Genomic DNA, 16,744 nt, shown 5'->3' with positions numbered 1-16,744 from the left:
ATGAAATGATATGCACAGATTATTCAATACAGATTTTGTAAAAATATCGATAACTCCTGGTCACGTGTTTTTTACGATTTTATTCTTGATGCTTTGCTGTGTTTTCTAAGTGTCCAGATTAACCCATATGGCTGTACTATAATAAAGAAATACAAAAAGTGTTATTAGAAATAGCTTCATTGAACTGTAAATCACTGCAGATTTTACCTGCCCATTCAGCCCAGCAGACATTTTTCTCACCTGAGAAATGTTTGCTAATTCCACCGAGATGTGTGCAACTTCCGTAATTCCAATGCAGGCACCTGCCACCCAACTCTGTGAGCAAAGTATTTTAGCCACACTTCGATTACGCACCGAACAGGTGGGTACCGGGTACCCAGCTGGAATACAGGGTGTACCTAGCTGGAACTCTTCCTCAGACACACAGGATTTCTTGGTCCCTCCTTCCCCCCTTCCCCCCTTCCCCTCACCCCTACCCTGACCATGAACCACCGTCAGCTGATAATCACCCAGCACGTGGGCCAGTGTGAGCCTGACCGGGACTCTTTACTTTTCTTGGATATACTGCACCGTCTGGCGTTATTCACGTATGTGAAATGTGGCATTAAATACCTTTTGAATTTGCCCCGTAAAAGACCAAATTCAGAGCATTCATGAAAACAATTTATAGTTTCATTATACACTCTGACATGAGCACTTTGTCATTATGGACGCTCACACAAAGCAGAGAGAGAATCGGCGCTCCCGTACCATTGGAGTCAATGCTCTTTTATGGACAAAAAGCATTACTCATATATAGTGCTTGCTTGGAACTGACTTTGTTAAGTTCAATTTCAAATAAATGAAAGGGGAAAAAGAGTTTTGTGCATTAGCACATTTTTTTTTTCCTTAAAAAAAAAAAAGTAATTGCTTAGCTTCAAAAACAAAGGGAAAAGAAAAGCCATTCGGAGACAGATTTGAGTTCTAAGAGAGGACGCTTCCACCTTGGGTGAATCTTATTCCCGGCAGTAATGAGGTTGGAATCTTGCCTTAAAATGTCCTGGACTTTTAAGACTTTGACATCGTCTTCGTGGAGGCAAAATGGTTCTGTTGCCACTGTGATTTCTCAGGAGTAAAATCCCCAACGAGTAAATATCAGAGGAGAGTGGCTCAAATATCTCAACTGCAATGTCCTAAGGGAGGTATTGAGATTTCACAGGAAGAAATCCCATTTACACACAATTTAGCAGATCTGCCCTCGTGCCTTCGTGCCTTCGTGCCTTCGGTGCTTTGCCCACGATCAGCAGCCTCCGTTGTCACTGCCATTAGTATTGGTGGCACAAAGACGGCCACCTTTGTCCCTTCAATTTTTCAGATCCAACTCTGAGGCCGCAAAGGTACTGTCTTCCAACTTTGGGGAAGAAAATCCTAATTGCACGGAGACATGGTAAGGTGCTTTGGCCGAGATTAGCTGGAAGATCTGGCCCACGAAGGGAAGACTGGCAAAGTGGAAATTCACGTTCCCCGACCCTGAACTGCTGTCTGTTAGGATCCAAGACAGAAGCTGTTTCTCCCCCAAGACATGGTTCAAACAGGGCCTCGGAAGCCGTGAAGCGCAGTAATAGGACTCGCTTCCCTGAGGCCTAAGGTACGAAGCAGAAAGCAGGCACAAAGGGCTCTGCTGAGACCCAGTGGCCCCGGATCTGCAGAGCAGGATCCCTGCAGTCCCTTCAGGGCATGCAAAACAGGACAATTATACCTTCACCCAAGGGTAAGAAAGCAAACACATACTATTAGAACCTAAAGCTGTGGCAACAACAGGGGGATCCCTAGGAAGCCGCTGCTCGACCGCTCTTTCTTCCACGTACTATGGTTTAGAACAGCAAATTGCAAAATTTGCATTCAGTGTCATTTACTTTTGTCAATAGAACAGATCTCAGGCTGGAGCCTCATTTCTTCAAGAGCTCAAAGTGGCGCTGCCCTGGCGAGGGTGGGACGGCTCCCCGGTGGTCCCTCCTGCGGCAGCATCAAGAAGGAACACCGCTCTGTGTCCCCGGGGATGCTCGTGAAAGTGCGGACTCCAGGCCTCAGCTCAGACCCACCGAGTTGGAATCTCAGGTACTGGCAGGAATCTGCACTGTTCGCACATGGCCCAGGGGGTTCCTACTGCAGCTGCACTTTGAAAACCCAGGCTCGAGAGGCCTCTAGCTTCGCAAGGTCTCCAAAGTTAGAACCCTAACTGCTATAGTTAGAGAGGCCAGCAGCGGCCCATGGATCCAGGGCCAGGGCACGGTCTCAGAACCGTCCCGGGGATAGCTGCGCCTCTTTCTGTAGCACAGAGGGGTTCTGGCCAAGTACCAGCACGTCTACAAGTACAAGCACGACTACATTATTCTGCACCTGGCCAAAGAGCCTACGTATGTTATCAAACAATAGAAAACCCTGGGAGAAAAACGAAAAAAAAAAAAAAAAAAAGAAAGAAAAAAGAAAACCCTGGGAGAGGGTTGTGTGTGGAGGAGCCGAGACCAGGGGATGGGAAGGAATTTCTCGTACTCGTTCTAAAATGGTTATTGTTTACTCCCTGGGATGGCAGCTGTTAAAATGACCCATTTCCTATCCCTCCGATTGGAAACAAACACCAGAAAAACTGGAAGGAACCGGAAGGGAAGGGTCCTGAAGAGCCTCCTTGTTGGCAGCTCTGAACAACTGGCAAGTGCACGGATCCAGCCCCAGCCTCAGGAGGTTCCACAAATGGAACAGAAAGCCAGGCAAACCAACGTGCTGTGCTCGAGACAGTTCAGCTCCTAGAGGAGGAGGATGGGGGAAGTGTAGACGCCGGAGGAGGTGGACAGTAGAAAATCACCAGGCAGAGCCAGGCGGCCTCCGTCCAGAAGGGGGACTAGTGAGGAGCTGATGGTGAGCTGCGGTGGCCCTGGGAAAGCCACACAACACCAGGAACAGAACAAACACACACCACCTGGAAAATGAGAGGGGTTCCCAGGGTGCCCTGTGATTTGAGGGACCCAGGATTTTAACACCACCATCTAGTATCCTTGGGGGTAATGGGTGTCCTGGAAAACACCGGGGTGGGGAGGGGCTCCAGTCCAGGAGGTAAACCTCGCGTCAAGCCCCCAGAAATTGCTTCCTCTGACTTATCTAGGACAGAGCAGCCTTAACGATTTCCAAAGATCACCCTTGACAGTGGCAATTCAGGAATCCCTGGATAGCAGGGGCCACAGGATGCCACCGGGTGGCAGTGGGTGCTGGGCTGAAGCTGTGCTTGCAATAACAAGCTGATGCCTATGTGGCTGACACTGGCGCCTCTAATATTTCCAGCTTTCCTTTCCTGCCAGGCCCGTGGCAGGCCTGCCCCTCCCCATGCTTTGGAGGAAGGTAGAGCCATGAGACTTGCTTTAGCCCATAAAATGGGCCTAGAGGGGACATGAGGTACTCCCAGGGTGAAAACGCTTAAGAGTCAAGGTAAGAATCGCCGCGCCTTCCCCTCCCCCGTTGCAACAGGTGTGGAAGCAGGTGTGGCTACGGAGATGCCCAAGAACCAAACAGCCGAGAGGGTGATACCAACACAGCAGACGCCTGCCCTGGAGAGTCGTCTGGGTCCACAGCAAAACTGACATGATCCAGAAGTAAAAGTTTGTGGTGTTAAGGTACAGGGATTTGGGGAGGGGGGGGGTGTTTGGTACCAGGGCGTAATTTAGCCCATCCTGACTCATGCAGTCCATATCCAAGAATGCGAGCGTAGGGAGACGGGCGGAGATGATCTCTGCTTCTGCTGAGCCACCACAACTGGAAGATCCACTATCCCCAGTATTATCACCATGCCCCAAATGCACAGTTTTTGTGACAAATACTTTCCACGTGAGAAGGTGGACCTCAGGTGGAAGAGGTCACGTAATGTGCCGAGGGGCCGCAGAGTCAGAATCTGAACCCAGACCTCTGGAGAGCCAGCCCCTGGAAGCCCCAATTCCTGAAAAACTAAGCATTCTGTGAAAAAGAAAAGAAAGAAAAAAAATACCAGCATATTCGTGGCATCGGTTGCTACGTTGAGTTGGTATTCCCGGCACAGGGAAGCTAAGGAAGGGTGGTTTTGAATTTGGCTACTTTTTAGACCTGGAACAAATGAAGGGAAACTCTGATTTCTGCACCCACTCCCCTCCTAAACTAGGGGACCTGCTCTTCTTTCCTCAGACGAGGCCGGCAGGAAGAAGGGAAAAACAAAGGACTCTCACCTGCGCTCCTTGAGAGGGAGCCAAGTGGAAGCAATAAGGCTTCTCTCCACTTAGAAGAAATGGGATCAACTACCGGGCGTCAGAGAACCAGAGGGTCATTTCCTCCAAAGCGGCCGGGCTGGAACTGTTGTCTGTAAGCTGTAGCTGGTCTCAGCTGCCCACTCAACAAATATTTTCTAGATGCCTCCTCTGGGTGACGCACAGAGCAAAACACTGGTCTCCCAAAGGGATCCACGGTCCTGCTGATTGTTTGTTTCCTTCTGGAAATTTTATTTTATTTTATTTTTTACATTTTTTAATTTAAGCTCAATTTGCCAACATATACTAGAACACCCAGTGCTCATCCCATCAAGTGGGCCCTGCTGATTTTGAAAAGGAAAAACATGATACCCGGATAACAAACCTTATTTCCACAATCCCTTGTGGGTTTTTCTGAATCCCTCCCTCCCCACAGATGTTCTGAAAACCGAAAACGTGTTCACGTCCCACGAGTGACCTCAGCCAACGTGAGGGTGTTTATGGTCTTTCTGCCACCAACCATGAATATTCATACATTTGCTGAAGACAAATCAATGTGTTTGATTATCGATTAAGTCACTCCCCGGGAGTCAGCGGGGGCCGATACCTAATGTGCCGTATGCTTATGGCATTTCCTCGCAGGGTCCAAGAACTCCTGCATCTGAAATGCTTCTGGGGCCCAAGGATTTTGGACAGGGAACCTGACTTTAACTTGAAAGCCACCCTTGCAAATCTCTACATAGTCCCGGTGACATGTATGGGACTAAAATCCAATCTTCCTCAATCAGTAATTGTCCCAAACCTAAGCATTTATTAGATTCTGACTTCCTCGTTCTGAGCCAGGAAAAACTAAAAGTACGTTACATGCGGCCCATCTCCAGGCTGCCATAATGCTGTGTGTCTGTTCCCACAGCCTCCTGTTTTCTTTCTTTTTTCCTTAGAATTGGCCTCCCGTGCTGGAACCTCACAGATAACCTCACAGATAAGCAACGTGCCCAACTGCAAAGAACAAGGTTCCTGGCTGCCGTCATTTCCAAGTCTGGGGTTGTGACGCGTTCATCGGTGTAGCGAGATCAATTCACTTGCAACCCTTCATTTTCTTTAAAAAAATAAAATAAAAAGATGCCAGTAACCCATGCAATTTCACCAAAACTTTTCTTTTTGAACATGTGTGTAGGAATACACACACACACACACACACACACACACCCCTGCATATTTTCACACATTTATTGCAGACCGTCATTCTAGAAGCTTGTACACTACTGTTCTGTAGTAAGGCACTCTGCACGCTTACTCATTCACTGGACAAATATCTAACGAAGGTCACCGAGAGGGGTGAGGGTGGGAAGGGGGTGGTGGGTTTATGGGCAGGGGAGGAAGACTACATGGAGGAGATGGTGCTTAATGAGTTTTGAGAGATGAGTGGGCACAATGACACCCAAATAAAGACTATTCCGTAACGGAGATCATTAGTGCCTTGGGATTGAGGCCCAGCCCTGATTATAACTGATCCCTGCCCTGCCCACCTCACTGAGCTTGAAATGGAAGGTGCTATGCTAGAATTTGACTTTGTACACTTTTTCAAAATTAAAGGTATTATTCTTCTAGCATTTCAAGAGAACAAAACACTTTCACAGACACTCCCTCGTTTGATGGTCTGCATCGTATGACAAGTGCGACATGAACTGTTTTCTCTCATTTGACAAAGTAGCTGAGATTGTCTTTCCCGGACCAGGACTTTTTTTTTTTTTTTTTTTTTTATTTGAGAGAGAAAGAAAGAGAGGAGGAGGAGTGAGTATGAGCAGAGAGAGAGGGAGAAGCAGACTCCCAGCTGAGCAGGGAGCGAGGTGTAGGGCCCGATCCCAGGACCCCGGGATCATGACCTGAGCTAAAGGCAGACATTTAACCGACTGAGTCCCCCAGGCGCCCCTCAGACCAGGACTCTTCACCACAAATTCCAGGCTCTTGTTAGTATCCTCTGTGGTGCCACCTACAGTATTAGGAGGTCCACATATCACCTCTTTCGGGTCTCACCACATTTTTAACAAGACACTTGCAGAGATCATTGTATTCTGAGAGTGGCACATTTTGAGTCATAGTATGTTGAGGCCCTGCTTGGAAGACAGGCAGCTCTCCTGGGGCCTTTTCAATCGTATCGTGGGGAAGGGCTGAGGCGCAAGGGGCCACCTAGCCATCTGCTCAGCCATCAGCCAACTCCATCCCCGAGAATTCCGGCCGGCCGTGTGCTGATGACCACACTGGGCCCTTCACCAGCTGAATCATGAGCACAAGTCACTTGGTTTTTCAAAGGACACTTGCACACGGTTATGTAAGCTGTGATTCAGGCCCTGGGCCCTCTTCTCTTGGCTAACTCAAATCCACTCCCCAACCCCAACCAAGGCATCTCATCCATTCCAATGGTTTTCCTGTCATTTCTGTGCTGATTTCACCCGTATTGGTATCACCAGCTCCCACTCTCATCTGCGTTCCCTCTCATCTCTACCTGGGTGCCTCCATCTGAACACTCAAGAGGCTGCTTGGTCTATGACCACATGAAGCCCTTTGTAACCTCAGGGCCTTTGCACTGCTGTTTCCTCTGCTTGGATTGCATGGCTCATTCCCTGTTGTAATGTCTCCTTCTCAGGAAGCTCGTCCCTGTCTGTCACCACCCAGACTCTCAATCCTTATACTGTTATTTCCTTCATTGCACTTATTACTTGACCTTGAGTTATATAACTATTGGTTTATTTTCAACCTCTCTCTCTCTCTCTCTCTCTCTCTCTCCACGGCCACAAGGGCTTTGCTTCTTCATTCCATATGCTACACAATAAGAATAATGCACAGTACATAGCTGGGGCTCAATACGTACATACAATGAATGAGAAAACGTCATCCATTATCTTACCTCGACACCCTGTGACACACGTGGTGTTGTCCCCTTTTTCACAGACTCTCAAACTCACGGCTAGTAGAGACCTCAGGAATCCTCTAAACCCGGCCCCTACCTGCACAGATGAGGAAGCTGGGACTGAGCATGGCCCACTGGCTTACCCAGGGCTGACTAGTAGGGCCCAGAGCCAAAACCCGAGCCAAGGGTTCCTCTCAGCCCAGTGCATCTCTCTCCACACACCAAATCAAGGTGCACATTCCCGGCGAGACATAAATGCCTATAAACTTAGGATGGTGCCTGGTACTTTTTTATGGTGATAAAAATTATTAATATCATAAAAGAGATAATAATAGACGATAATAGGTAGCCTGGTCATCATTCACTAATCGTTACTAACCATGGTATGCTCAGTGCTGTAAAGAGATATAAACGAAGCTCCCAGAAACCCAGGGAAAGACAGTTTAAAGCAATGGTTGAACACGACACCTGAAACTAATGATGAACTATATGTCGGCTCATTGAATTTAAATTAAAAAACAATAATAAGTTAATGGTTGACATATCAGATCAAACTGCAGGATCTGATCAGCCTCTTTATCTCCAGCCAGAAGGAACTGGGATTCCTACGTTTGGATCTTGGCTTGATCACTCGCTTGGTCTGTGATCAGTTACTTAGCTGCGCTGTGCCTCAGTTTCTCCACTTGTTGAATGGGTATAATGCTAGTGCCTTCATAGGGCTAATATGAGAATTAAAACGACTAGTACGTATAAAACATTTAAAATAGTGAGTGCTGCATGTGTGTTGCTCTTCTACTAGTTTTAATCGCAAGGAGAGGATCACAGCTCAAAGAGTGGGAGGAAGATGTGAACATTATTTAAAATGGATCCCCGAGGACGGGTGGGGGGTGCGTTGCGTTTGGGAATAGATGGCGTTGTGACAGGTAATGGTGATGGGAAAACACTATTCACGGTAGGGACACAGCCACGGCGAAGCACAAAGGTGAGACACGGGAAGACGTGCTGTCGGGACAGAGAACGACACGCCGGGCTCTCTTGGCGGGGGGGAGGCACGAAACCTGCATCGGATAGAGCTGGAAGGAGCGACAGGTGGGCGGTGAGGTCAGAAGGGGCCTGGAAGTGGTGCTGGGAGCTCAGGTTCTATTCTCCCGGCAAGCAGGAGCCCTGAGGGGCTCTGAACGGGGGGGTGACATCAAGAATCTTTTGAGGAAGACAATTTTGTCCTGGCATCACGGGGCGTAAGTTATCTTTGTCTACACAGCTTGGGTAAAATGGGTTGCCAAGCTCACGGGGCAGGCCATGGGGACCAGGGCCGGCTTTGCAGACACACCTGGGCATCTCGCGGTTTGACCTGGTCAAGCCTGCAAAGAACACACGGCCTTGGCTGATCCCTAATACGGATCCTGTTATCACCCTGGGTAGTGCGAGTCTGTGAGGTGGGCTGCTACCCAGGCAACCGGAGGCGGGCAGGGGTCCCACCTCCGCCACGGCAGCTGGTGTCAGAATCCTGCCAGCGGCCGAGTGGGTCGCGTGGTGGCCCAACCGCTTGTCAAAGGCTTGAGCCCAGCAGGACAAACCACAGGAAAACGCCCCACTTTCGGGTCACATGGGTGGGGCCCAGGGGTAGGCACCCGGTTCTCGTGCTCCCATGTCTGCCCCCGGTCTAGGTGTACTTCCGCCTGGGCAAGGGTGGTACAGGGCCCACGGGATACGTGCTCTCCTCCCTACCCAAGAGAAAGGAGAGTTTGGGGTTGGTTCCGGTAAAGAGGAAGGAGGAGACAAAGTCGTACTTCCCCCAATGTCTGCTGTGCGCCAGGCGCTGCGAGGACTTAATAATAACGAGAAGTAGGCGTCTGTTTAATTACGATGGCAGGCGGAGCGGCCACTACAGCGAACACTGCTGTGCTCGATTGTCCGAAATGCCCGACTGCAAACATCACATTCAACCCCCACAGCCGCCCGTGAAGTAAGTCGTACGATTAGCCCCACGTTGGAGGCGCGGACGCTGAAGCTCTGTGGGGTCAGGTCCCCTCCCCTGCTGAGTGGTGAGGAGCGGAGCCAGACGTTCACTTCTCGGCCGGGCTCCTCTGGCTGTAAGCCACGGTCACGATCCTGTGACAGAGGACGTGTGGGAAGGCCACTGGCACCCACAGAGCGGGCCCGAGGACAGAGGACTCACAAACAAGGCGGCGGCTGGGCGACTGCGGAGCCAGGAGGCAGGACGAGGAGCAGGAAAGACCAGGCCAGAGGCCCGCGATCTGGGTGGGCCCAACCCCGTCACGGTTCAGCCTCTACGGCTCTGCCCAAGGGCCCCCAGCCAGTCTATGGCAGCGCCTGTGCCAGCCCCCCGCACCCAGGCTGCAGTCCTGGGCTCCCCCCGCCGATTACATCCAGGGAAACACCCTCCAAGGCGGGGTGTGGCTGGAAGTGAGAAAACAATGAATGTTCGCCACACTCAACCGGTAGATCCATCGTGCTGAGCTCACTCCTCAACTCTGCTAAGATCCCCCCTTCTGGGGGCTTACGGATACGGGTGGAAGAGGAAACAGCGGGCATTTAATAAGGATTCCTTTTATTTTAATTGACCTCAGAGACTCTATTCATCATACCCAGAGACACATATGCAGAGGTGAGGCTTACAGGCTGCGGCGAGGTCTACAACTACCGATGGGAGGAAGGGGGGAAAGAAACAAACCCCCCAGAAGAAACAACTAGACCGGGTAATCGGTGACACGGGAACGGAATAAACTTGGTAAAATATGCCCACTTTTCGGCAGGTATACTAGGTACCATGAAATACTTTTATTATCCTCTCAAAGATAGATTTCTTTCGAGCTGCATTTCAATTATATTTTTAAGGCACAACTCACAAGCCATCCGTCGATGTTAATTCATGCCCGCACGCAAACACCATGAAGGCAGCCTTGTGCTTATCACCTTAAGAACCCGGGCCCGCGGTCTTCACCACCGAGCGCCTTTTATCTACCCGCTTACTGTTATCTGCAATAAAGCACATCATAATTTGCTACAAGGAAGATCATAATAATTAAGTGTCTATCTGACGGACTACATTGCTAGTTAGACGGCTTTACAACCAGATACGCGCTGAGAGAGATGAAGGTGCGGGATGTCGGGGAGGGGACCTCTCCCCTGCCTCCAACGGTGACTCGTGCTCCTTGGCGACTCTCGCTGATGGGACCGGGCGGGTTTCCTCACAAGCTGCTGCAGGAACCTACCTGCTAAGCCCCAGAGGCTTCGCGGCGTGATGATAAATACGTGTGGCTGAAGGGTTCACGTTCAGGAATAACTGAGTAACTTCTCAATTGCAGATTTGTCCTTTTCTCAGGGGCATTTCTTCCCCTGCTCCCCCTCCTACTCTGCCACGGTCCTCTTCCTACCCTGTCTTCCAGCCTCCATCCAGGAATGCAGCTTCAGGTAAACAGTAGTCAACAACCGACAGAACTTCAATTTCAGGGGCGCCTGGGTGGCTCAGCCTGGCATTAAACATTTGCCTTGGGCTCAGGTCTTGATCTCAGGGTCCCGGGATCGAGCCCCCATCAGGCTTCCTGCTCAGTGGGGAGTCTGCTTGTCTCCTTCTGCCTTTGACCCTCCCCCTGCTCACACTCTCTCTGTCTCTTAATAAATAAATAATCTTTAAAAAATAAGTAGCGGACAGCCCTGGTGGCTCAGCAGTTGAGCACCTGCCTTCGGCCCAGGGCCTGATCCTGGAGACCCAGGATCGAGTCCCATGTCGGGCTCCCTGCATGGAGCTTGCTTCTCCCTCTGCCTGTGTCTATGCCCCTCTCTCTCTCTCTCTCTCTCTCTGTATCTCTCATTAATAAATAAATTTAAAAATAATAAAAACTTAAAAAAAAAATAAAAAATAAGTAGCTTAAGCTTCAGACAAACCACTCCCCCTATTCCTGGAACCCCCACTTTGCCCTGCCCAGTTATGTCTGGCAGGGACCATCAATGACAGTCTCATCTCCCTACCTGTCTAGTCCACGTACCAGTCCCTTTGAAAACCATAAACCAGGTCCTGCCACTCACTCGTCTTTAAAAATATCTCCATTAAGGAGATTGACAATCAAGAGCTCTTCGCTGTCTGGCCGCAATCCACCTGACTCTCCCTGGCTCCTGAGAGCCACGTGACCTGCTGGGTACACCTTCACTAGGGCATCACAGCCACCCGCCCACCCGTCTGCCTCCCCACAGACCGACGCCTCCCTGCAGCCAGGGTCCCACTCGTTCACCTTTGCATCCCCAGGGCCAAGCTCCTCACCAAGAGTGAGTGCCCAATAAATATTTGAGAAATAAGTGAATTTTGGTTCCCACTAAGCTGAAATATATAAATGTACATAACATAGAAATACATATATGCATATATGTTTATTTACATATTTGTAATACCTCTTCTAGTAAGCTAATCAGTTATAACTTACTGTTAAGCCTAAATCTCTAAATTCCATTGTAGCATCCTTTACAAATAGAAGTCTGTTTGCAAAAATCTTGCCATGTATGGGGAGGGCACAAGACAGCTCCTACAGAATCAGCAAAATGGCCTTTGCATTTTCACCTCGTTTTTATTGCTTAGGACGAGCACTTCCCCACATCCCAAGGGCACAGACTTCCTTTACCACCTTCATTCTCTGCGTCGGCGGCTTGGAGACACACGGAACTGTGCCGGGCCAAGTGGGGGCCCGTATGGAGTAAGATGCTAAGTGAGGCCAGGCCCACACGGACGGTCCCGTCGCTGAGGTCCTGCAGGCCACAGGCATCCCAGCCGTGCTGCACTGACTCCCCAACGCCTGGGGGAGTGGCCTTTGCTGGCCACGACTGTACCCCACTTTCCAACTGTACGGCTCCTGAGCGTGTCCGCAGCCCTGTTCTAAATCTGTGTTCGCCTCTGTAATTTTTAGATAACATTTCAGCAATTTCAGGTTGGTGACTTAATGATTCTCATGCCATTCTCTGAGAGGGCTTTTTTTTTTTTTTTTTTTTATGATCTTTCTCGGAGTCACCACGGCAGTTTCCCTACTTCAGGATTACTTTCGACAGGCAAACTTTGATTATTTGAGGGCCCCAGGGGATGTGCTGAAATTTAAGTTAAGTGAGATTTCAGGTAATTGGAAGAGTTTATAATGTGAACTCGAGTAGCTGGGAGGTATGTGAGATTCACTGACAGTCTTGGTTAACCGAAGTGAGGAATGGCGAAGGCTTGCCTGGATACCTATTTCAATCCTTCGCTCCTATTATTTCTCCCTTCCTCCCTCTCCCCGTCTTCTCGGTCTCTACTGTCTGGGCGTGCCCCCTTTTCTTCGCAGGCCTACAAAGATGAGGAGGAAATGCAAGGAGAAAAGACTGGCTTTCCTTCTAGTTGGCCATACAGGGGCCGGGGAAGCCCTCTTCATTTGCTGAAGATTTTTTAAAATCATCGCTCGCCTAGAGGGAGCTTGCACCCTCCCCACTGCTGGGTTGATGGGAACTTGCCTCTGGCCAAGGTGCTGACGGGAGGCTGTGCAATTCTGGTTCGTTTCAGAGATCCAGCGTTCATGCAATGACATATTATAACACACAACAGTCACATGTGGAATGTGATGACAGATTCGCTCGTCACTTCGTTATAGGATAATAATTCAATTCGGTCGCAGAAAGCTTTTCTTGTGGGCCAAGTAGCAATAAAAAGCCAGCAAAGCATGGACAACATTTTGGTCAAACTATCTTTAAAAGCTATAAAATTGCTGTGGCTCATCTTCCCCTGGTCTCAAAAAGAAATTGTAAAAAAACAAACCCTAAAACCCCTACCACTGATGAGCCACGGCAGCCACTGTACATCCAACCGTTCCTAACTTCTCAGATCTGCCCCCAAACACTGTGAGGCAGAGGGGACCTCTAGCAGTGCCTCTGCTTTATAGACGAGGCTCTAGGGATGGCATTTGCAGGACTACAGCTGATTCTAGGACTATCCTTTAACTAAGGGACTTCGGGAGGCATGGAGGCAAAGGGCCCATTGATAGACACAACATGGCACCTGGGATTTAGAGTGAAATGACTTGGCTCTCACAGCCATCACCTATGACTGGCCATGAGAAGCCACTCAACCTCTTCTGTTCATCACTTTCCCTTTTCATAAATGCTGTGTGAATGACCATCATCTTAGGGGTCATCTCTGTGCCCAAAGGAGATTCGGAGTTTTGCATATATAAATCATTAATCCTTATCACAACCCCAAAATGTAGACATTATCCCTTTCTCCAGATGAAGAAGCTAAAGCTCTAGATTTTTTTTTTAAGTCACGCAACTTGTAAGTGGCAATGATGGGATTTATTTTTTTTTTAAGATTTTTAAATGTATTTATTCATGAAAGACAGAGAGAAAGAGAGGCAGAGAGACAGGCAGAAGAATCCTACAGATTCTGTAAGACAATTCATGAGTGGAATATAAGAAATAGTGCAAGGGACGATAAGGGAAGGAGAGGAAACTGAACGGAAAAAATCAGAGGGGGAGACAAACCATGAGAGATTCTGAAATCTGGGAAACAAACTGAGGGTTGCTGGAGGGGAGGAGAGTGGGGGGATGAGGTAACTGGGTGAGGGGCATTAGGAGGGCACGTGATGTGATAAGTACTGGGTGTTACACTAAATGTTGGCAAATTGAATTCAAATTAAAAAAATAAAAAATAGGGATCCCTGGGTGGCACAGTGGTTTGGCGCCTGCCTTTGGCCCAGGGCGTGATCCTGGAGACCCGGGATCGAATCCCACGTCGGGCTCCCGGTGCATGGAGCCTGCAGTCTCCCTCTGCCTGTGTCTCTGCCTCTCTCTCTATCTCTCTGTGACTATCATAAATAAATAAAAAATTAAAAAAAATAAAATAAAAATAAAAAGTTTTTTGAACAGACACTTCAAAAAAATTTTTTTTAATTAAAAGGCACTGAGGGGGGATCCCTGGGTGGCGCAGCGGTTTGGCGCCTGTCTTTGGCCCAGGGCGCGATCCTGGAGACCCGGGATCGAATCCCACGTCGGGCTCCCGGTGCATGGAGCCTGCTTCTCCCTCTGCCTATGTCTCTGCCTCTCTCTCTCTCTGTGTGTGTGACTACATAAATAAATAAAATAAAATAATTAAAAAAAAAAAAGGCACTGAGGGGGGCACTTGACGGGATGAGCACTGGGTGTTATTCTGTATGTTGGCAAATTGAACACCAATAAAAAATAAATTTATTATTTAAAAAAAGGCACTCGAGGGGTGTCTGGGTGGCATCCAACTCCTATTTCAGCTCAGGTCATGATCTCAGGGTTGGGAGATTGAGGCCCGCGTTGGGCTCCACGCTGGGTATGGAGCCTACTTCAGATTCTCTCCCTTTCCTTCTGCCTCAGTCCCTCCCCAAACCACTTCTCACATGATCCCTTTTTCTAAAAATAAATAAAATATATTTTTTAAAAAATGTAAAAAGCACTCGATAAATCTAAGGGCACCAATCTTATTAATAATCACAATAATCCAAAGAACTGCACCTGCCCTTTTCAAAAAGAGAAAACCATCTTTATTCCTAACTTTGTCAGAACTTGCCTTTCTGAAAAATGTCATCTCCCTGCTGGGATGAATGTTCCATAAGAGGGTCAGAGTGCTCCAGATGAAGATGTGACTCAAGATGGAGCATTTGTCGGAACATTCCCTGGCTCCCATCTCTGGGATCCTTGAGTCAGGTGCAGATACTCCAAAGCAAGGAGGTGTTCCATCCCCGTCTGCCCCCAAAAGGCAGTCATCTGCAGACTGGAGATCTTGAAATCAGACATGCAAATCCATCACCATTTTAATTCTCCAAGTAAACAGGGCTCTTACCACCATCTGCCTCTAAGATGCCAACCAATCGTGATCATCATAGCTCCCCCAGGGATTCTCTCTGCGCGACAACCACAGAGTCATCATTAAAGGGCCACTTGGGCCCCCATTTCTGCCTACAGGATGAAGGTGTCCCCAGATGAAGCTTGTGGCTGGGAGCTGGACTTGCCCTCTCTCTACACTTAGCTCATAGTCTTCTGAGCACCGCTAATTTGCTCCTGCACTTGTTATCAGATTCTTCCCACCACCTCCAGCCAGCACTGATTAGTGAGAAATTTCCTTCAACAAGAACTGCCAGTTCAGAACTCAGCCCCACAGCAGCAAGTTAGGTAGAGATTCAGTCCAGAACATAGGTTAGATGTGCAATCCTGGTGACTCAAATCACAGGAGTTTTCAGGGGACAGACTAAACTGTAAAGATTTCTTAAGGCGAGGGCTCTGCCCAGGTCTCTGGCTGGTAATGGTGCAAATGGATCAATTGTGCTAGCACAGGGCTCCTGTGGGTGACCTGAATTTATCATGGCATTCAGGGAGGATGACAAATCCTCACTGGCTCCACATCACCAATGAGCCACCAGCCAATACTGGCATAATTTTAGTGCTTCCCTTGTTTCCATTTGTCCACCACCATCATGGTTCATCAGAAGAGCATTAAAATGACAATAAAACGGGTTGTTCTAGCTTATTCTTCAGCAAGTAGAGACATAAGACCTGACACTTAAAAAGAATTCCTTTGGGGAAGACATGCTTGGGCATTTCTCTTTCAGTAAGGAAATTCAATGATAATCAGGATCACTACAGACAACAGTGTCAAAGGGACTGACTAAATACATGGCCAGCCTGACCATTCTGAAAAGAGGTGAAATTTCTGAGGCAGAGACATCTAAAAGGATATGGATGACAGTGGACATCCTGAGTAAGACCCGGAGCTTGGGGAAGGTGCAGGGTGCGGGGGTCAGATTTTCCTGGATTCCATCTCTCTGCCCTGCCAGTTCTAGCTGAATGACCTCCAGCAAGTTAATCCATCTCTTGCTGAGCCAAAGACACCTCATTTACAAAATGGGGACGATGATAGTACCTAGTTCATAGGGTTTGTGAGGTTAAAGGACATAATGGAACAAGGTATTTAGTCCAGTAACTGGCATGTAGCTGGCATTTACTGAGATGTTATCTTTATCATCATCACCATCGTCATCATCATTATCAACATCATCACCCTCCAGCATCATGTTCATGGCTATCATTAGGACTGTTGCTGGCCATACTGTGTGGGAGGGCACAGAGACCGAAGTAGTTAGATCAAGTCTTTGGGAAAGACCTACCAAGCCTGAGGGGTCTAGTTCCCAGACATGACCATGGAGGCATCAGACAAAACACTGATGGCAGACCTTCCTCCACCACTTATTGGATGCCAGGGACGGCTCTGGGCACTTCACATGCATTAGCTCATTTGGTCCTCACAATGAGGTCCTATGAGGTGGGTATTACTATGATCCCCGACATCCACATAAAAATGTTGGCCAAGAAGATGGAAGCAGAAGTGTCCTGGGAGACTTCTGGGAAATTTCCTTAAAGGAAGGAGCACACTCTTCTTCATGTCTTCTTCCTCCTGCAAAATATTGATCCCAAAATGGAAAGCTCCACTCTTGGAATGGTGGATGAGAGAAACAAGCGATGCCTAGGTCCCTGACAAACTAAGCCAACATATCAGCCCTAAACTGTCTTCCTCTAAATTCACTGTACTCGAGGG

The 16,744-nt window shown here is 48.6% G+C and overlaps 1 protein-coding gene across 2 annotated transcripts in view; it reads right to left on the bottom strand.

Annotated features, from left to right (window-relative positions):
- CCDC149 (coiled-coil domain containing 149) overlaps positions 1-16,744 on the bottom strand; it is a 103,174-nt gene that overhangs the window by 69,341 nt on the left and 17,089 nt on the right. The gene's annotated exons all lie outside the window — the stretch shown is intronic.

The sequence above is a fragment of the Vulpes vulpes genome, chromosome 14 (assembly GCF_048418805.1).
Source record: "Vulpes vulpes isolate BD-2025 chromosome 14, VulVul3, whole genome shotgun sequence".
In the NCBI taxonomy this organism is placed as follows: Eukaryota; Metazoa; Chordata; class Mammalia; order Carnivora; family Canidae; genus Vulpes; species Vulpes vulpes.
This window is presented reverse-complemented; position numbering and strand designations above follow the sequence as displayed.